This window comes from Dermochelys coriacea, chromosome 2, assembly GCF_009764565.3.
Source record: "Dermochelys coriacea isolate rDerCor1 chromosome 2, rDerCor1.pri.v4, whole genome shotgun sequence".
NCBI lineage: Eukaryota > Metazoa > Chordata > Testudines > Dermochelyidae > Dermochelys > Dermochelys coriacea.
Window position 1 is genome coordinate 210,425,869 of NC_050069.1, and position 21,976 is coordinate 210,447,844.

At 41.4% G+C, this 21,976-nt stretch overlaps 1 protein-coding gene across 1 annotated transcript in view; it reads left to right on the top strand.

Moving 5' to 3' along the window:
• IGF2BP3 (insulin like growth factor 2 mRNA binding protein 3) overlaps positions 1-21,976 on the top strand; it is a 169,736-nt gene that overhangs the window by 125,286 nt on the left and 22,474 nt on the right.

The window sequence follows — 21,976 nt, forward strand, 5'->3', positions numbered from 1 at the left end:
AATACAGCACAGTACTATGTTAAAAGTAAACTACTAATTAAAAAAAGGAAAGCAGCATTTTTCTTCTGCATAGTAAAGTTTCAAAGCTGTATTAAGTCAATGTTCAGTTGTAAACTTTGAAGAGCAACCGTAACGTTTTCTTCAGAGTTGTGAACATTTCAGAATTATGAACAACCTCCATTCCCAAGGTGTTCATAACTCTGAGATTCTACAGTATACAAGTGATGGTTTATACATATTAATCTGTTGGAAGGTGTGTTTGCATAGTATAATGCTATCTGAAAAATGTGTGAGGAGTTGTGGTGTGTTCTTGTTCGAATTCTTTGCTCCTTAATGGTCTCAGGAACTGTTTGCCTGCTCAATAGCAATATTTTGCATCACCCTGACCATCCAGGAATCATTCTATCAAGGGAAGGTTCTTGTCTGCAAACTCTGCAGTTTTTGGAGGCAGGGAGGAGGTAATTTTTCACCACCATTCTATCGCTAGCCTACATGGTTACCAACTCAGTAAAAGATGATTAGGTTTTCAAAATGAACTATTAGAACAAGCAACTGGTAAGATGTTTACAAAGCCCAGAGACCTGACAGAACTCTTCACCATCTTCTTACTGAGAATCTCTTTGAGTTAACTTTTAAATGTATCAATATTGAGCAACACTCGATGGGCAAAATGCAGTGCTGCATATTGGCTATGAACGCCCACAGACAGTATGTTCAGGATACTGGTTGCACTATATTTTCACCCCCATGTCAAAGTCAAGGCTTGGTTACTGCTTTGCAGAAGGCTTTTTTGGCAAATGTCTCATCACTATATTTGCCATGCATGCTGTACATGAAGCCAAATCCACCATGAGATAAGAAATTGTGAACTTGATCAAATAGCTGCACTCAGATGGGCTAAATAAGTATACATATTGTACTAGGGGTTTCTTTAATATTTTTCCCAGAGAAGTAAGCCAAGGAAATGTCACTGAAAGAAAAAAAATAAATGCCACGCTCATAACATTGTTCATGAGAATGAATGATTTGAGTGTAGGGAGGTTCTGTATTGAACATAGTTTATAATGTTAGTAGCCTTATCAAGAAAATGTTCCAAAAGAGAGCCTGGGAGACAATCTTACTATTAAAAGCGATGCTTCCATGAAAAATTTCATTAGCGTTGAAGATGAAACTAATCCAAAAATACTTTCTCTGGTTGAAAACTAAAACACAATCTTGGCTTCATTGCTTTGCATAAAAATGTCATCTGTAGAAGCTGATGGTTTGTGTTTTGGAAATGAAGGATGGTTTTGTTTATGCTGGCAGTCAGTATTTCTCTTTACAATGGTAGTAATTATAAATGCTACTTTTCTCCTTTACCTGAACTTGCAGGCTATCCTACTACTCCTGCAAGAATTCTTACTTCAACCCCATATTCCTGTTTGATCTTATTCTTCTCTCGGTTTTTTGTTTTGCTTTCCCTTCCTTTTATTACTGTAAATTGATACTGCCAGTATATGTCTCTCCGAGTACCGAGTTTAAGAATTTCCTGATACCTTTTCTGAAGATGGCATTTCAATACACTTTTGTCCCATTTTTCTCTCTTGATCCATCCTCGCCCTTCTGTGCCCTCCCCCCCCTTACCACCACTGAAAAAACCCATCCAGGTTACCCTTTAGAATCCTGGCCGGTTTCCAGGTGGAAGGTTTCTGGAAATAGGACATCAAAATGCTGGGAAAGCCTATCAAGAAGCAGGTGCTATTTTATAGCAATGTAGAATTTTTGCAGCTGGAAAGTGGCACAGGCTATGGCATGCATTTTTAAGCAGATTCCTAACTTGCTTCCCCATTGTGCTGCTACACTCTTTCAACCTCTTAAATATGCTTTCCTCCCAACTGTTAGCTCAACTGGGTTTCTGGTTGCATGGTAAGTAGATATGCAAAAAGCTAAGGAATAAATTGGTGGAGACAAAGGGTAGATAGCTGGGAACATCAAGCTGGGGTTCTTTCTTGGAGGTTTGGACTGGGGACTGGCAACAGGAATGCGGGAGGGTGTAGACCATTTGCATTGGGGTGTCTTGGTAAGGCCTGCATGGCTCTGACCCTTGGTGTTTTGATCAGTCCTGCTGCTTGAAGTCTGAGTGGTTCATCGCTTTCTGGTGGCGAGGGGCAGGGCTGAGCTGGGAGAGTTGGTATTAAAAAGTCACTAGGCAAACTCGAGCCACAAACAGAGGCAACTAACAGGAGTGCTGTTTAGGAAAGACAGAAACAAAGGTAAAGGTGGTGGAGCAGCATTGTATATCAATGATGAGGTAGAATGTAAAGAAATAAGAAGCGATGCAATGGATAAGACAGAGTCCGTCTGGGCAAAAATTACATTGGGGAAGATAACTAGTAAAGCCTCTCCTACGATAGTGCTTGGGGTGTGCTATAGACCTCCGGGATCTAATTTGGATATGGATAGAGCCCTTTTTAATGTTTTTAATAAAGTAAATACTAATGGAAACTGCGTGATCATGGGAGACTTTAACTTCCCAGATATAGACTGGAGGACCAGTGCTAGTAATAATAATAGGGCTCAGATTTCCTAGATGCGATAGCTGATGGATTCCTTCATCAAGTAGTTGCTGAACCGACTAGAGGGGATGCCATTTTAGATTTAATTTTGGTGAGTAGCGAGGACCTCATAGAAGAAATGGTTGTAGGGGACAATCTTGGCTCAAGTGATCATGAGCTAATTCAGTTCAAACTAAATGGAAGGATTAACAAAAATCTGCAACTAGAGTTTTTGATTTCAAAAGGGCTGACTTTCAAAAATTAAGGAAATTAGTTAGGGAAGTGGAATGGACTGAAGAATTTATGGATCTAAAGGTAGAGGAGGCCTGGGATTACTTTAAATCAAAGCTGCAGAAGCTATCGGAAGCCTGTATCCCAAGAAAGGGGAAAAAATTCATAGGAAGGAGTTGTAGACCAAGCTGGATGAGCAAGCATCTCAGAGAGGTGATTAAGAAGAAGCAGAAAGCATACAGGGAGTGGAAGATGGGAGAGATCAGCAAGGAAAGCTACCTAATTGAGGTCAGAACATGTAGGAATAAAAGTGAGACAGGCTAAAAGTCGAGTTAGAGTTGGACCTTGCAAAGGGAATTAAAACCAATAGTAAAAGGTTCTATAGCCATATAAGTAAGAAGAAAACTAAGAAAGAAGAAGTGGGCCACTAAACACTGAGGATGGAGTGGAGGTTAAAGATAATCTAGGCATGGCCCAATATCTAAACAAATACTTTGCCTCAGTCTTAATAAGGCTAAAGAGGATCTTAGGGATAATGGTAGCATGACAATGGGAATGAGGATATGGAGGTAGATATTACCATATCTGAGGTAGAAGCGAAACTCCAACAGCTTAATGGGACTAAATTGGGGGCCCAGATAATCTTCATCCAAGAATTTTAAAGGAATTGGCACCTGAAATTGCAAGCCCATTAGCAAGAATTTTTAATGAATCTGTAAACTCAGGAGTAGTACCGAATGATGGAGAATTGCTAATATAGTTCCTATTTTTAAGAAAGGAAAAAAAAAGTGATCCGGATAACTACAGGCCAGTTAGTTTGACATCTGTAGTATGCAAGGTCCTGGAAAAAATTTTGAAGGAGAAATTAGTTAAGGACATTGAAGTCAATCGTAAATGGGACAAAATACAACATGGTTTTACAAAAGGTAGATCGTGCCAAACCAACCTAATCTCCTTTTTTGAAAGAGTAACAGATATTTTAGATAAAGGAAATGCAGTGGATCTAATTTTACCTAGATTTCAGTAAGGCATTTGATACCGTGCCACATGGGAAATTATTAATTTAAAGTGGAGAAGATGGGGATCATATGACATCAAAAGGTGGATAAGGAATTGGTTAAAGGGGAGACTGCAATGGGTCCTACTGAAAGGCGAACTGTCAGTTGGAGGGAGGTTACCAGTGGGAGTTCCTCAGGGATCGGTTTTGGGACCAATCTTATTTAATCTTTTTATTACTGACCTTGGCACAAAAAGTGGGAGTATGCTAATAAAGTTTGCCGATGATACAAAGCTGGGAGGTATTGCCAATTCAGAGAAGGATCATGATATTATACCGGAGGATCTGGATGACCTTGTAACTGGAGTAATAGTAATAGGATGAAATTTAATAGTGGGAAGTGTAAGGTTATGCATTAGGGATTAATAACAAGAATTTTAGTTATAAATTGGGGACACATCAATTAGAAGTAACGGAAGAGGAGAAGGACCTTGGAGTATTGTTGATCATAGGATGACTATGAGCTGCTAATGTGATATGGCTGTGAAAAAAGCTATGCGGTTTGGGATGCATCAGGAGAGGCATTTCCAGTAGGGATAAGGAGGTTTTAGTACCATTATGCAAGGCACTGGTGAGACCTCACCTAGAATACTGTGTGCGGTTCTGGTCTCCCATGTTTAAAAAGAATGAATTCAAACTGGAGCAGGTACAGAGAAGGGTTACTAGGATGATCCGAGGAATGGAAAATTTGTCTTATGAAAGGAGACTTAGGAGCTTGGCTTGTTTAGCCTAACTAAAAGAAGATTGAGTGGAGATATGATTGCTCTCTATAAATATATCAGAGGGATAAATACAGGAAAGGGAGAGGAATTATTCAGCTCAGCACCAATGTGGACACAAGAACAAATGGGTATAAACTGGCCACCAGGAAGTTTAGACTTGAAATTAGATGAAGGTTTCTAACCATCAGAGGAGTGGGATGGAATAGCCTTCCAAGGGAAGCAGTGGGGGCAAAAGATCTATCTGGTTTTAAGATTCTACTTGATAAGTTTATGGAGGAGATGGTATGATGGATAATGGGATTTTGGTAAGTAATTGATCTTTAAATATTCAGGGTAAATAGGCCTAATCCCCTGAGATGGGATATTAGATGGATGGGATCTGAATTACTACAGAAAATTCTTTCCTGGATATCTGGCTGGTGAATCTTGCCCATATGCTCAGGGTTAGCTGATTGCCATATTTGGGGTCGGGAAGGAATTTTCCTCCAGGGCAGATTGGAGAGGCCCTGGAGGTTTTCGCCTTCCTCTGTAGCATGGGGCATGGGTGACCTTGAGGGAGGCTTCTCTGCTCCTTGAAGTCTTTAAACCATAATTTAAGGACTTCAATAGCTCAGACATAGGTGAGGTTTTTTTGTAGGAGTGGGTGAGATTCTGTGGCCTGCGCTGTGCAGGAGGTCAGACTAGATGATCAGAATGGTCCCTCTGACCTTAGTATCTATGAATCTATGAGTGTTTTGGAGGTAGGTTAGAGAGAGAGGCTAGCCTCCCAGGTTCAGCTCTATGCGATTTCACAGTGGCCAGTGATAGAAATGTGACGGTGACCTGCAACAGATGTCCCATGTTTTCTTCCTTGCCTGAGCTGGAAGGGATTCCTGTGTATGAAGTGCAAGTTGGTGTCTGTGCTGGAAGAAAAGATTCTTGGATTGGAAGGGCAAATAGAGATGCTATTGAGAATCGGAGGAAGCTGAGTCGTTCCTAGATAGCCAGGTTTGGGAAACTTTAGTACCCCAGGTTCCAGGAACTGATCACTGTCAGAGACAAGACACTGGGCTAGATGGACCATTGGTCTGACCCAGGATGGCCATTTTTATGTCCGTTTAATGCTCTGTTACCCAGCTCCCTCTCGTCTTCAGTGCATCTACTAGTGGAGCAAAACTTGGCAGCAATGCAGTAGGATTGATATAACAATACACAGGGCAGGGGGTAAGGCTAGAGGGAACAGGCTCTATTGGGTGTGGGAAGGGAACAGGGTCTGGGAGAGGGGGAGGAGAACAAATGGGAGCAAGTCATAAGGGAAAAGTTTCAGGGGATAAGAGAGCAGATTGAGATGAGGAAAATTCAAATATGTTTTAGGACGGGAAGAAGGATCACAGAGGTGGGACAAAGGGCTGGAAGAAAACATACCAAGGGAGGTTAATGATGAGAACCAAGGGGAATGAGAGGGGCCTACAGGAAAAGAACCAAGGAGATCAGGAGGCAATGAGGCTTTTTAGCTGTAATTTTCTGCCAGAACTTTTAATTTAGAGATCTTGATTAGCAACATCCTCTTTCAACAGGAATTTGGTTGTTTTTGTGCAACCAGGCGGGGTTCTCATTCCACTGATATGAACACACACTATGTTTATTATTCACAACGTCCTCTGCTTACCTGAAAGTAAAAGCACTGCATACGTAAACTGCCATGCACCAAGTGAGCGAGCTGCTACGGTTCTCCTGGAAGGACCTCCTGTTGAGAAGCCATCTGGCACCCCTTTCCAGGCAAGGTCAGGGAGCCCAATGCTTTGTCACAGTTCCTTTTAAAAAGGGAAAGTAGCTTGTTGTGAAATAAGTACAAATGTTTAGTACTTTATGTTGTATTTGCACCCCTACATTTTGGGTTACATGAGATCAGAATGGATTTGATTTAAATCATGATTTAAATCACTAGTCAGACTCAATTTAATCATGGATTTCTATATAAAAGTGCTTCTTGTTTGTTTTAACCTTAATACATATTCTTCACAACTCGAAATAGATGTAGGTTTCATTTTTAGAAAGTACACACTATACATTTTTAAAGTGATTTATTTTGAAAACTTTTCAGAATAGTTTTACAGCTATATCAGAAAATGAATGATTGTTTGGTTATTTCATTTACCAAAGATAATTGAAGCACGTATTTATGAAGTCATTGGGAGGTGAACTATCTCCAGTTCAACAGGTTAATCTTTAATATTGGAGGATTTTCTTGCCATGCTGTATTAAGGAGGAGAACATCACCAGACAGACATTTAAAGTGTTTTATTTAACTAAAACAACTTTATGTATTCTGGATTTTTTCTTCAACAGCAACATAATATTTTAACAAAACAAGCATATGAATTTTGACTTTAGTTAACATTCAGTTTTTTAAAATAAGATTTGTTTTTGTCAAAATTGTTTAACTAAAATAGTTAAATATTTTTAAAACAAAAAACAAGTCAACCAGGTCAACATGAGAAACTTAAAATATTGGCTTCTGCAGCTAACTCAGTCATCTTCACCTTCATTTTCCTGTTTGTTCGTAATGTGGAAAAGAAAAACAAGCTTCCTGCTTTTTTCAGGTCCCAGATGAGTTCTCCGTTTGGGAATGAATTGATCCAAATTAAGAAATATTCTTGCTATACCAGCAGTAGAAGCTACTGCTGTTAAAAGTGAGATTATCACTTCAACAGTCTCTGTATCCGAGCGCTTAAGTGACTTCCACCAGTTGACTGGTGTAACTGTCTTTAAAACATCATCAGCAAACATATATTTCCTGAATGGTTCACCCTTAGTTCTGAAGTTTTGTATAGTTGGCATTATGGAGAGATGATTACTGGATGTCCATGTCATAGCCAACTCCTCTTCTTCAGCAGTTAAGGTTTGACCCTGGTACTGAGTATTGAGAAGAAAATGAGCTGGAGATAGTTCTTGAGCCATTCATTTTTTTTAATGCTTGTAACTTAACTCTGTCATTGCATATTTCTTTTTAAGATCTCACTCAGTTCCTTCCCAATTTCAACAGCGTCAGCAATAAACAGCTATTTCCCTGCATTTTGTTCAAGGCTACAGAAATAGGCTTCAGGAACTCAGCATGAGTTCAACATTTCTCTTAAGGCCAATGTTGAGAACTTTGACTGTGACGGCGCCATCTATTTTTTCAGAATATTGTTCACAAACTGTCATCAGATTAGGCCAGTTCTTGATATAGTAACTAGCTCAAAACAGTCCACTACTGAGTTCCATCCCACGTCTTGTGGGAGAGTTAGCTTGGTTCCTCCCACTTTTTTCAGAGCAGCTGCTGCAAAGTGGGTTGTTACGGAAGTATTTGCATTTCAACATTGGCCTTTATTTCTGTAACACTTAAATCTTTGGCTAAGAGGTGCATCAAATGAGCACTGCCAGCTGTATATTATTAGCTTGGGACTATTGTCACTCTCTCCTAAATTTCTTCTTATCTTGATACATTTTGCAGCATTGTCTGTAACCAAAGCTGTGTACTAGACATTTGAATTTTTTCCCCAGTTTGTTATAGCTTTTGGTTCTGGTACTTGTAAGTATTCTGCTTTGTGTGCATTTCCCTGATGTATCAATTCCTTCTGTAAGGAAGACATTCCCTTCTCCTGTTGTCACACAAGCACATACACAGGATCATTGTGGACATTGCTCGACCATCAACTCAGATTAACAATTTCACCCTCTAGACCTTTTGCACACTGCTCAATTTCTCTTCATACACTTTATTCAGCAATTTGCCTGCGACATCTGCTCTGTTGGGTGGACTGTATCCTAGTCCTAGTGACTGAACCATGTTAACAAATTGTGGATTCTCAATCATACGGAAAGGAGAGTTTGTTGCATAAACAAACGGGGCAATATTTTCATACTAAAGAGGTACTTTTGTAATCTGCTGGTTCTTATCACAACTTATCTATGGTTGTTTCTGGGATGATGGAGGTTTTTTTTTTCTTTTTGCTACAGGTGATATACTGTGGCTATGTGACGTACATGATGTGACTGAAACACTGTCATTGGCAGATAACTCTGAAACTATAGAAAATGATGGTGATCTTGAAGGTATATAGTCTTCAGAATCCTGTGTGTTGTGGATGGATTCTCCTAAACAAAATAAGTCAATGCAGTTATTTAATTATTATTACCATGCTGCTCATTTAGTATTACTCATTGTATTCCCTGACACTCAGTTCTACTTTAAAGGGTGAAATTGTAAAAGGAAGATCTGCCTATTTCCGCTATTTATTTTTTATTACAACTGCATCTAAATGATAGTATCATAGAGTAACAACTATATTTTTTTCTGAAACATGAGAATTCAAGAATAGTCCAGAAGGAAGACAGGTAGTCCTTAAGAAAGAAGTATGAAATAAAAAAGTTTTACCAACCTGAAGATCCTGCATGTTCAGACATGTTCCTTTCATCATCTTCACCACAGCTTCCTCCTGAGAAGGAACACTTCTCACAATGTTGTTTCATTTGGGCAACCAGGCCTTGCATTTCTTTGTTGCACTGTTTGCATTTGCACGCATGCCTGTCTAACCCACAGATAAAGAAACTTCATTAAAATATTTCCAACTGGATCTCTCTTACAGCCTGCTGCCATTAAAGGTTTTCCCTTCTAGTGAGAGAATGGTATGGTACATCTCAAATCAATGAAGGCTACACTCAGAAAGACCTTCTGGAATATGCTGCTCAAACAGTTTCACTTTTGTTTCTACTGCCTGTCCCTCCCTTCTTGCGTTTATCTCCAGACTTCTCCTCGTCCAGATCTGTTCTGCCCCCAACAATCTTCTATTCATTGAACTTTTTGAAACTTTGCACTTTAGAGAGAGGTAAGGGACTGACTCTGTGTGCACAAATTTGCAGAGGGACAATAGGGTTGAGGTCTGTTATTTCTCAACTCTATCTATCTTTTTATATTTTATTAAAACATTTTTGCTGTTAACAAACATGTATCTCTGGAGAGAGAGCACTTAGTCCCTTTGGGTAGATAGAAAGATTAACATAATAATCTATACAGAAGCCCTTGGAACCCCATAAGATTAGGTCCCTAATCCATGAACTATTGGAACTCATTTACAAAACTTTCCTAAACATTACATGAATAATTGTCTCATACTATAGAATTAGAATGTATAATCCCTATTCCATGATGAACATTATAGCTCAAAGATAATCTTTATTAAAACTATCTTTAGATCGCTTTTTTCCTCAAAAAGCATTTTATCAAAAAAAATCCAATTTAAATAAAAATTTTAATTAAAAAAAATCATTGATTTTATCCACCCTGCATGAGATCAATTCAAATGATGCATACAAACCCCTAGTTGTTGTTGTTTTTTAAAAAAAGGCCAGTCTCCTGTACCAAAAGAAAGGCAAGTGCGGGTTTGAAGGGCCTTCTCATCTCCGGTGCCCTCATTAGTGAGTCAGGCTGCTAGGTTGTGCCTTCTTTCACTCGTGCACCCCTCCTACAGAATGGGAGACTGGGAGAGAGCTTTTGTAGCGATGTTGCTTTTCTGCAGAAGAGGTGGTGAGCAAGAGAGATTCCCCCTTCTGCTTTCTCATCATAGGAAAAGAGCTCTGAGGTGTCAAGCTGGAAGGGGTCTCCTGTCTCACTTCTGTGCGTGTGAGGAAATGCTTTCAGCACTGCTTCTCTTGGAAGAAAGATACTTTTTAAAATGAAAAATTGCTTCATGAAGGATCTAGAAAATAGCCTGAAGTATTGGGCTTGGGTGAGGGGGAAGAAAAGTAAACTGTTTTCTAATCCTCCAGCAACTCTCATATCAAGTCTGTCTTGGAGTTTGACCTTTTGAGATATAGAGATTAGTTCCTGCAATTTTGTGTTTAAAAGCAGTGTCTGTAACATATCAGGGTTGTATGTGGTTGGTAGACCAATTCATTTAATTCACTGTAATTCTTCTGAGTTGCATTATACCCTAATCATTTGGTAGCTTAGTAAACAGCAGTAGTGTTGTTGTGGGGAGTCGTTCTACAGCCAAAAGGAGGGCAGGGCTTCAGATGCAGTTGTGGGGAGGATATGTATTTCTCTAACCTTGTTCACCTGTCCAAGTTGGGCATCTATGGAGTGGAGACCATACTTTATTAACACCAGAAAGAGCCAGAGCCAGAGCCACGAGCAGGTCTGGTGGGTTTGTGTGAGGTTTGAAAAATTGCCTTTAGTGATTGATTCCAAATGATTAAAACTGTGGATTTTCCAAGGCTGTAAGTTCAGTGTCTAGATTTCCTCAACGTCTTTTCTTTCTAAGTTCCTGCATGCTGCTATTGACACCTTACAACATGTAAGAAAAATTTTCTCCACCCTGCTGCATCCTGCTCCACCCTGTCTGATCAGTCTACCTCGTGGAGCCAAATGGATGGCTCTCACAGCAATGCAAAACTCTCATCCCTGCCATGCTTTTGACTCCTTCCTTGCTGAATTGGCATTGCTCCTGGTGATGAATGACAGGAAATACTGTTTCCAGAAAATGCTCAGACAGTAGGGGAGAAGGGCTGGCAGCCAGTAGAATGGACAACAGTGAAATTGGCACCGTGAACAATAGAGAGCTGGCAAAGTTAGCAGCTTGTTTTTTTCACTGTCTTGGAGCCTCTGGAACTATTCTTGGTAGCTGCTTTGAACAATTTTAAGGCTATTGCAATGCTTCTAGGCATCACTGACTAAACATAGATCCCAACCATTTTTAAACAAAAATAATTACGCCTTCTTCAATGCAACTTTGACCAAGTTTGCTCAAAGTTCTGTTTGAGGTTCTCTTACTCTGGATCAAGAAATGGAATTTTTTAGGTTTAATAGGCTCTAATAAGTGTTCTTCCCTTTCATGAAGTTTAACTGGAATAAAATATATTTTCCTGAAGGTCCCCGAAATCCTGAGCCACTTTGTACTGCCAGCTTCAGCATCCTCTGAACCAGGGGTCTCAAACTCCCGGCCTGCAGGCCTCTGTGGCCTGTGAACCTCCCCAATGTGGCCCGCAGGGCTCCAGCATTTTGGGGCTGGGTATCTCCCTGTCCCCACCTGCCGCCCCCGGGAACCGCCTCCTCTCCCGCCTGGCAATTTACAATGGTCTGGGGCCCCCAGCAGCGCAGTGGGAGCTGAGTGGCGTCTGCCTGCTCGCTCCATATGTCATCTGGTCCCTCCCTGCAGCCTTGGGCTGGGGGGGGTTGTGCCTCTGCACGCTTGCCCCCACCCCAAGCACCCCTGCAGCCAAGGAAAGCTGTGGGGTGATGCCTGGGGGCAGCAGCGTGGGGAGGCCCCCCAGCCTGCCCCACCTTTGAGCCCCAGGTAAGCGCTGCACCCCCCGATCCCCTCCCAGAGCCTACACCCCTTCCCCCTTCCCACACCCTCTCCCAGAGCCTGAACCCTTTCCCCATACACTCCCAGTCTCCAAACTCCTCCCAGAGCCTGCACCCCCTTCCCCTCCCCACACACACCCCTCCCTCCCCAAACTCCCTACCAGAGTCTGCACCCTCCTCCCTCCCAGAGCCTGCAACCCACACCCTCCTCCTGCACCCCACCCTCTGCCTTAGCCCAGAGTCTGCACCCAGCACCCAAACTCCCTCCCAGAGCCCAACCTCTCACCCCTTCTGCACCCAAACTCTCTCACAGAGCCTGCACCACAGTCCCCTACCCCAGACCTCCTCCCCCACCCAAACTCCCTCCCATAGTCTTAGGCGGGGGGGGGGCAGCATTTTGGGGGGTGAGTTCTGGGCGGCATGAGTGACATTATTGACCCTCTGGGAGGATTTGAGGACTGGCACTGGCCCTCAGGTAATTGAGTTTGAGACCCCTGCTCTAAACTAAGGACTAGACGGGACCCACTCCCTGGAGCCCATGAACGCCATTTTTTAAGCTGACCAGTGATTGCCTCTACTGTGCACTCAGTCCCTGCTGGCTTGCAGCCAGAAACCAGGAATAGAACCCAGAGTGTATCCCACTTCGTGCAGATACTGCCACAGTACTTCTGAGCTGGCCCTAACTTTCTAAGGGAACATTTTTGCTATTTTAAAACTTGGTGGGACAATTGATCTTGGGGATGTTTGCGCAGATTGATTAGAACTTGGTTCTTTGCAGTTCCTTAGAAACAGCAGAGTTATTACAGACCAGAATTTGTGGATACTCAGATCCTGTAAACGAAGGACTTCATGGGCAACTTGCCAAGAGCACAAGGGACACATTCAGCTTGCTTAAAGAAAAGGAGTACTTGTGGCACCTTAGAGACTAACAAATTTTTTGAGCATAAGCTTTCGTGAGCTACAGCTGTAGCTCACAAAAGCTTATGCTCAATAAATTTGTTAGGCTCTAAGGTGCCACAAGTACTCCTTTTCTTTTTGCAAATACAGACTAACACGGCTGCTACTCTAAAATCATTCAGCTTGCTTGTACACTACCACACATTTTAAATACAAAGAAATTGTGTCTAGAATAATAGTCATTTTTGTTGTGGCTGTCAACACAGTATTTAAGCACTAAATACAACTTCATGAACTTATTGAATTTGTTGATAATAGACCTGGTTCATCCCTAGGGTCACTAGATGTCCTGATTTTTGGGTCTTTTTCCTCTCTAGGCTCCTATTAACCCCCCAGACCCCCCCGTCCCAATTTTTCACACTTGCTGTCTGGTCACCCTATTCATCCCACTCCATGACTCACTGTTACCTTGATGATTCCCCTCTCACCTCATCTGTCCAAAATTAAAGAATGACAGGTGGTTCTTTGTCTTCACTGCTGAATGTTAGCTTTTGTGAAAACATGGGATTTGTCATTTTCTGAAAACAGGTTTGTTTCTGTTTGGAATGCCCTATTGCAACATTGTCAGAATACTTAAGAAACTAGCTGAAGCAATCTCAGAACTACTACCAGTTGTCTTTGAGAACTCATGGAGGGCAGGTGAGGTCCCAGAGAACTAGAGAAGGCCAAACACAATACCTATCTTTAAAAAGGGAATCAAAGAGGACCCAGGTAATTATAGACCAGTTAGCCTAACTTCGATATCTGGAAAGATACTGGAACAAAATTTTAAACAATCAGTTTACAGGCATCTAGAGGATAAGAATAATAAATGATAGCCAATATAGATTTGTCAAGATTGATCATGCAAAATCAACCTAATGTCCTTCTTTGGCATTGTTATTGGCCTAGTAGATAGAGGGGAAAGAGTAATTGTGATCTATTTTGATTTTCAGTAAAGCTTTTGACATTCTCATAAGCAAACTTAGGGCAATGTGGTCTAAATGAAATTACTAAAAGGTGAGTGCACTACTGTTGAAAGACTGGACTCAGAGTAGTTATAAATGTTTCACTGTCAAACTGGGAGGACCTATTTAGTGGAGTCCTGTAGAGGTCTGTCCTAGGTTTGTTACTACAGTAGAACCTCAGAGTTACAAACTGACCAGTCAACCATACACCTCATTTAGAACTGGAAGTATGCTCAAAAAATGAGGGAAGGGGGGCAAGTTTTTAATTTTATTTTTTTTAACAAGGTAATGGAACTGTTTCTCTGCTTGTATTTAAAGTAATATGGTTAAAAGCAGCAGGTTGGTTTTGGCATAATAAAGTTTTAAAGCTGTACTGAGTCAATGTCCAGTTGCAAACTTTTGAAAGAAGAACCAGAACATTTTGTTCAGTTATATATATTTCAGAGTTCTGAACAACCTCTATTCCCTAGGTGTTTATAACTGAGGTTCTATTGTTTTCAATATTTTTATTAATGACTTAGATGATGGAGTAGAGAGTATGCTTATAAAATTTGTGGATGACACCAAGCTGGGTGGAGTTGTGAACGCTGTGGAGGATGCTACTGGAATTCAAAAGGACTTTGACAAATTGGAGAATTGGGCTTTGTCTACACTAGCACTTTTGTCAATCAGGGGTGTGAAAAAACACCTGTTCTCCTCCTTCCTTCTCCCTCCCCACCCCTCCCTCCCCCCCGACCAACAGAAGTTTAACCAACAAAAGCCCCCGTGTGGACAGTGCTATGTCAGCAGGAGATAGTCTCCTGCCAACATAGTTACCATCACTTGTTAGGGGCAGTTTAGTTATGCTAGTGAGAGAGTCAGTATAGAGCAGCTACATGGGAGACCTTACAGCGGCACAACTGCAACCATATAGCTATGCCATTGTAATGTCTGTAGTGTAGACAAAGACTTGACCTGAAATCAACAAGAAGAAGTTCAGTAAAGACAAATGCAAATTGTTACACTTATGAAGGAAAAATCAAATGCACAACTATAAAATGGGGATTAACTAGCTGGCAGCGGTACTACTGAAAAGAATCTGGAGGGTATAGTGGATCACATATTGAATATGAACCAATTATGTGATACAGTTGCAAATAAATCAAATGTCATTCTGGGTATTAACAGGAGTGTTGTATGTAAGACACAAGGCAATTGTTCCACTCTATTTGGCATTGGTGAGGCCTCGGCTGTATCCTGTTCTGGATGCCACACTCTAGGAAATATGCAGAGAGAGTCCAGAGAAGAGCAACAAAAATGATAAAAGGTTTAAAACAGGGGTTCTCAACATTTTTCTTTGAGGTCCCCCCTAAAAACTCCATGGCCCATATGTGCCACAACAATTGTTTTCTGCTATAAAAGCCAGGGCCAGCGTTAGGGGGTAGCAAACAGGGCACTTGCCCATGGCTCCGCACCACAGGGCATCCCGCGAAGCTAAGTTGCTCAGACTTCTGCTTCAGCCCCGGGTGGCAGGGCCCAGGGCTTAGGCTTTCTGCCATGGGCCCCAGCAAGTCTAACATTGGTCCTGATTGGAGGATCCCCTGAAATCTGCTCGTGCCCTCGACCCCTGATTGAGAACCACTGGTTTAGAAAACCTGACTTATGCATGTCTAATATTCAGAAAAGAAGACTGAGAGGGGACTTCAGGGCTTGTCTCAAGAGGATAATGATCAGTCATTCTCCATGTCCACTGAAGGTAGGGCAAGAAGTAATCTGCTTTAGGGTTAGATATTAGGAAAAATTGTCGAACTTGAAGGGTGGTTAAGTACAGGGATAGGTTATCAAAGGAGTTGTGGAATTCCCATTATTGGAGGTTAAGACCAGGTTAGACAAACAGCTGTCAGGGATGGTCTAGGTTTATTCAGCCCTGCCTCAGCATGGGGGGCCTACCTCTACATTTCTATGATTGTGTGACTGTTCCTCCTCTGCTTCTGAGAATTACACTCTGGGCTCTATTAGCAGCATTCCTGATGGGTACCAGTCTATTGGTGGTTTGCAGCAATAGAGGATGCTTCTTAAGATAATCAGGCTCTTGTCCATTAATGGCTTTTAAGCTTAGGGCCAACATCTGGAGTCAAACTGAGGCAGTGGAGTGAGTAGAACACTGGTGTGATTTTCCCTTTTTCTTAAAACTGCTGTATAGTATTTGAGTAGGTTTCAATGTGTCTTTCAGTGCAAGGTGTTAAGTTACAATAGTGTGACCTGGAGGTGAATTGTGCGCTCATTGGCTGGATGGATTGCAATAACCTGGCCAACTAGATTGTAGAAAAAGGCTTCTCTAATCTTGGTGTGTTCCGTGTGTGTCTAGAACCCATGGGTCGTCCAATAAAACACGCAGACTCTGTAGCACCTTAGTGATTGGAGAGTAGCTTCTCTCAATGGAGTACAAAGTTCATATCCCAAATAACTCCTTGAGTGTTTCCCTGCTCCTAGAAGCATTACTTATTACATGGGTTAAGAGTGAACCAGGTGTTTTCATCCATGTGGTGATCTCAGACATGGAATATGTGGGTCAGTGTGGTGGGAGGTGTTGCCTGTATAGGCATTGAAGTCTCAAAGGACATCTCTTCTAGGAGACCCCAGTGCCATGTTGGAATGTAGTTTCAACTTAACTCCAGTAGGAATACTACCAAGCTTTGGGGAGGTCTGAGTGCTACTAAGAATCTTATTCTTCCCCCATCTCCTGGACTCTTCTGTCAGTTAGGGATGGACACTTAAGATTTTGTCTCCAGGGTGGGTCTTCTCTGCAGTTGAAGTTAGTGGTGAACAGCATTCTTACTTTAATTTTTTTCTTGGCGACATTCAGCATTGAAATTAGCTTTATGCCTTCAGTCCTTACCCTGAAATTACAGAATACTAACAGATGATTTTAGAATTGGAGGATAAATCATAAATTAGTTATATATAAACTAGAAATCTGGGGAACAGCTGACTTGGGTTCTAGCTTGTTAGTCTCCATTGGCTGCATCACTTTATCTAGTATAGTAAGTGGTGACCTAGGAGGTTATAAAACTCAGTGTATGGCACACTGGACCTGTATAGCAAAATCTTAAATAAGCTTTTCTTAATGAGCCTCTTGTTTCCAATGAAGGCTTTAATATTAAATATTGGTATGAGGGTGGGGTGGAATAAACTCAGACTTTTTTGACCCATGTCAAAAGCTTATTTTGTATTAATGCATTGACTCTTACTGGAATGTCTTCCAGGATACTTGGCTTAATGTTAGTTTCCCCTTGCTGCAAACTTTTATTACTAAATAAATAAAAGCATTTACTATAGCTGTAGGCCAGTGTAATTCTTCAAAGCACATTGAAAAAGTGTGGTTTAAATTTTGGTTTTGGGTCTGGTAGGGATTGAATAAAACAGTTCATCAGTTTCTGATGAAGTTTAGAGCATTCTGAAGACCTAGTGAGTCACTTATGTTGAAAAATATAAATCTGCTTTGCCTTTATGGAGGTGATTGTGACTGGGGGGGAGGGGAAATGACAGAGAAGAGCTTTTTAATGTAGTGCCTATTGCACACAGATTCTGTTCCATTAAGTGGATTTGCTCTGAACATTTTTTAAAAAATAGTATGCTAGGTTGGAGCCAAACACATTGGTTGAGACTGTTTCAGGCAGTCTTAAAATAGTTTTGAACTATTTCCCTCACAACTGAAAACTGACCCTGGCTGAGAGTGAGTAACGTGACCTGGTGATTTTGAAATAGATGCCTCATCCTAAGGTAACTATGCTGTAGCACATGTAGGGTAAATAAACCATATATTTGAGGTAAGTAACAGAGGTAGAATGCAAAGAAGGTCCAATTCTTTACCCATGGAAGTATGGCAAAAATTCCATATGCTTCAGTGTGTGCAGGATTGGGTCTTAAAAGATGTATAAATTGTAATCTGAATGTTGTAATAGACTGCACCAGTATTGGGAGGAGATATGAGCCCATGAGAAGTTGGTAAATAAAAATTCTTCACACCAATATCTCTGGGAGGTTTCGCAACAAGGTTGTGAGTAACACTGAAATGCTGAAGCTAGTAAGAGGAACAGAAATGGCAAAAAACACTTTGCTTCCTAATCAAAGATGGGTCTACGTGTGACCGAGGGAGTTGTGTGACAGTTGAACCTCAGCTCAGTAACCTCAGCAGCAGATAATTGATGCAGCACATTTGGAAGAGGAGGGAGGAAATGAAACTGCATTTCATATATATACAAATCTGACAAAATCCGAAATCAGAACCATGTCCTGCCCCCTTATATTTGCAGGGATTCTGACCAGTCCTTGTGGCTTTTGTTTTTTTCCCCTTCTCTAGTCTCACAATATGTTCTCTAGTTTCCCCCAGTTTCCTTCTTGCCTGGTCCCTAGTTATACACTTCCTAGAACCTTCTCACTTTTGGGTCTTCATGGGGGCGGTTCACTACTACCCCTACTAGATTTTTTGGGGAGGTAGTGACTACCCCTCTTCCCATCCATATTTCTGTGGAGGTGGGGAATTGGTAGACTAGTCTTCTTCAGCTATCCCTCGATGCGAGAATGATCTCTGCCAAGGGGGTTCATTGGTGAGTTTTTAAGTGGCTGGGGAGTCCAATTCTTGCCCTGCAGATTTTCCCACCAAAGTGACGGGTGTAATCTTGGAGGAGACATAGTTGTTGGAGGAAGTATTGTGCCCTTTCTTTCCTCCTTTGTCACTTCTCTGTCTCGTGAGCACATCTGTTCTCCTCAAAGTGATCTGTGGCTTGGGGTATGGCAAGGCCTAGACAACAAGAATTACATTTAGGAACTAAAAACAAGAATTTTTGTTATAAATTGGGGACGTATCAGAGGCGAAGGAGGACCTGGGTATATTGGTTGATCACAGGATGACTATGAGCTGTCAGAGTGATGCAGCTGTGAAAAAGGCTAATGCAGTCCTGGGTTGCATCAGGTGAGGCATTTCCAGTGGAGACGGGGAAGTATTAGTACCATAATATAAGACACTGGTGAGACCTCATCTGGAATACTGTGTGCAATTTCTGGTCTCCCATGTTCAAGAAAGATAAACTCAAACTGAAGTAGGTGCAGAGAAGGGCTACTAGGATGATCCGAGGAATGGAAAACCTACCTTATGAGAGGAGACTTCAAGAGCTTGGCTTGTTTGCTTAACCAAAAGAGGGCTGATGGGAGATATAATTGCTCTTTAGAAATCTATCAAAGGAATAAATACCAGGGAGGGAGAGGAGCTATTTAGATTAAGCACCAGTGTGGACAGAAGAACAAATGGATATTAACTGGCCATCACCAAGTTTAGGTTTGAAATTAGATGATTTCTAACAATCAGAGGAGTGAAGTTCTGGAACAGCCTTCCAAGGGGAGCAGTAGGGGCAAAAAAAACCTAATTGGCTTCAAGACAACCTGATAAGTTTATAGAGGGGATGGTATGATGAGACTGCCTACAATGGCATGTAACCAGTCTGTGACTGCTAGCAGCAGTTATTTCTAATGGCTGGTGATGGGACACTAGATGGCTCTGAGAAAAGGAGTACTTGTGGCACCTTAGAGACAAACAAATTTAGTTACTATAGAGAATTCTTTCCAAGGTGTCTGGCTGATGGGTCTTGCTCACGTGCTGCGAGTCTCACTGATTGTCATATTTGGGGTTGGGAAGGAATTTTCCCTTGGGTCAGATTGGCAGAGACCTTGAGGGTTTTTCACCTTCCTCTGGAGCATGGGGCATGGGTCACTTGCCGGTTTAAACTAGTGCAAATAGTAATTTGTACTATTCTTCTCTGTAATTTGAAGCAGTTGTCCAGTCTAAGTGAGCTCAGAACTGAGTCAGGTTTTTTTAATTTTCATTGTTATACATTGCACTGTAACTATATCTGTACGTAACAGTGAAATATGGGTAGATGGCTAAAGACAGGTAGCATTAAGGAGGAGACACAAAGTATAAGTGATGAGAAGGGTAGGGGTACGCAGGCAGCTGGTAGAGCTAGAAGGCGGTATGCAAGAAGAAAAAAGTTTGGGAACCTCTGGACTAGATAATCGTGATTATCCCTTCTGACCTTTAAAGTCTATGAGTGTGAGACATAAGCAGCCTACCAGGGCCCAGAAATCTTTCCATCTGTGCAGCTATTAGTGGGTCCTGAAGTTCAGCAGTGGCTCCAGCATACTGAGCCACTCCTTGCTGCCTACCCAAAGATGCTTGGATGGAGAAGGTCCTTACTTGGTAGCTATATCCCCTGGAGGTCCAGTGTGGAAGAGTAGCTAACTAGCTCCTGCTGAAGAGCTTGGGAGCCCTGTGGAGCGATGACTTCCCAGTGTGTGTACATGTGCATGCTATGCAATGATCTTTCTGTGATTAGAAGTGCTGTAGACTGCCTAAAAACACATCATCTTTGTGATCTTGAGAATCTCTTTCTACTAAAGCTGGGAATGGCTCCCTCTTTGAAAGGTGAGCTGGAAAGGAAATTATTGAGCTTTTTTTTTCTTCTTTTCATAGAAGTACATAAAGATGTCTTGGGATATTTTGGCTTGTTCTTTTTACCTCAGAAATAGTAGATGCCCCCATTTTTGGTGCAGGACTCGGGAAGATTGGGGGCATTGTTGTAGGCCAAAACGTATGCTAAAGCTATTCTGGCCTTTTAGTTAAGAAGGGAGGGAACATTGAATCTTAGACTGCACACAGTGGAGAATGATTTCACTGGATTTAGTTCTCATAATGTATTTGTAAGACTAGGAATTTAATTGTGATACCATCTCCAGGCTAGAGGTTCCTGAAAAACAGCATGACTAAGTAACATGGCACTGAGGAAACTGAAGGATGATTAAATGCCTAATTTGAAAGATTGTCCAAGAATTCCAGTAATTTGCATAGGTAATGATGTTGGGTGGCTTAGTCATCACACTATGTGCTCATGTATTGATTGGAAGACTGTCCTCCATTGGAAATACAAGGATATTTGGTGTGGGGAAGTAGTAAAAATTCAATTTGAATCTGGTGTTCCTCTGATTTGTCTGCACTACAGTCAGACCTTGCCAGGGGAGCAAGAAAACTCCCATCATTTTGACATCTGTGCTTAAAACAAACAAAACACTCCCCCCACCAACAACTTCTTAATTTATTTATGTTGTAGACAAAAATGACTGGTTAGAAGAAATTAAATGGAAATGCTTCTCTCTAATACTACGATACCTGATGGTAAGATGTCTTTTATATAACTCCAGAGTAGAATTTGAAAAACACTGATAAATTAGAACATCACTCATTACAGACTTCTCCCTTTCTCCTCCCCTAAATTATATTATTATTGTTCAAAGCACCCATATATATTCTAGGGCACCTCACAAAACTAGTAAACTGGTCCCTGCTTTGAAAAGTTTGCAATCTAAATTTAACATGAGATGAGTGAAGGTTGTAAACAGATATGAATAGGGAGGGAGGAGAGGCAGGACAAAAGTGACATACAACACTGTTATTCAGTAAGGCGTGTAATTATCGTGATCATTCATTTACCTTTGTTCATTTTGTTGCCCATCCTTCACTTATCAAAAGTGAGATGACAGAAGTGAGGTTTTAGTAGTAAATTGGATTTAGCCAGAGATGTAGTTTGGCAAACATGTTTGAGGAGGAACAGTGTTGCAGACATAGGGGCAACATGACAAGATGGGCATGGAAATACTTATTAAAGAAGAGAATAAAGTTGGTTTCACTGGCAAGGCATGGAGGGTGAGGGAAATGCTTAGGAGATCAGGTTGGAGATGTAAGTAGAGACTGCATGATGGAAGGTCTTTAAAGCAACGTCAATAAGTTTATTTGAGCATAAGCTTTCGTGAGCTACAGCTCACTTCATTGGATGCATAGTCAGTGAGCTGTAGCTCACGAAAGCTTATGCTCAGATAAATTTGTTAGTTTCTAAGGTGCCACAAGTACTCCTTTTCTTTTTGCGAATACAGACTAACACGGCTGCTACTCTGAAACCTGTCAATAAGTTTGCATTTGATTTGAAGCACAGTGCAGAGCCAATGAAATCACTTAAAGGAGTGCTGAATGGATTGTGGAAACAATTTAACTCATGGCAGAGATTATTTTGGCAGTGACATTTTGGATGGACTGGAGTGGGGCCAGGTTGGTATTCAAAGAGACCAGAGAATTGGAGAAGGCAGTAGCTGAGATGAAACATAGTGAGGATAAG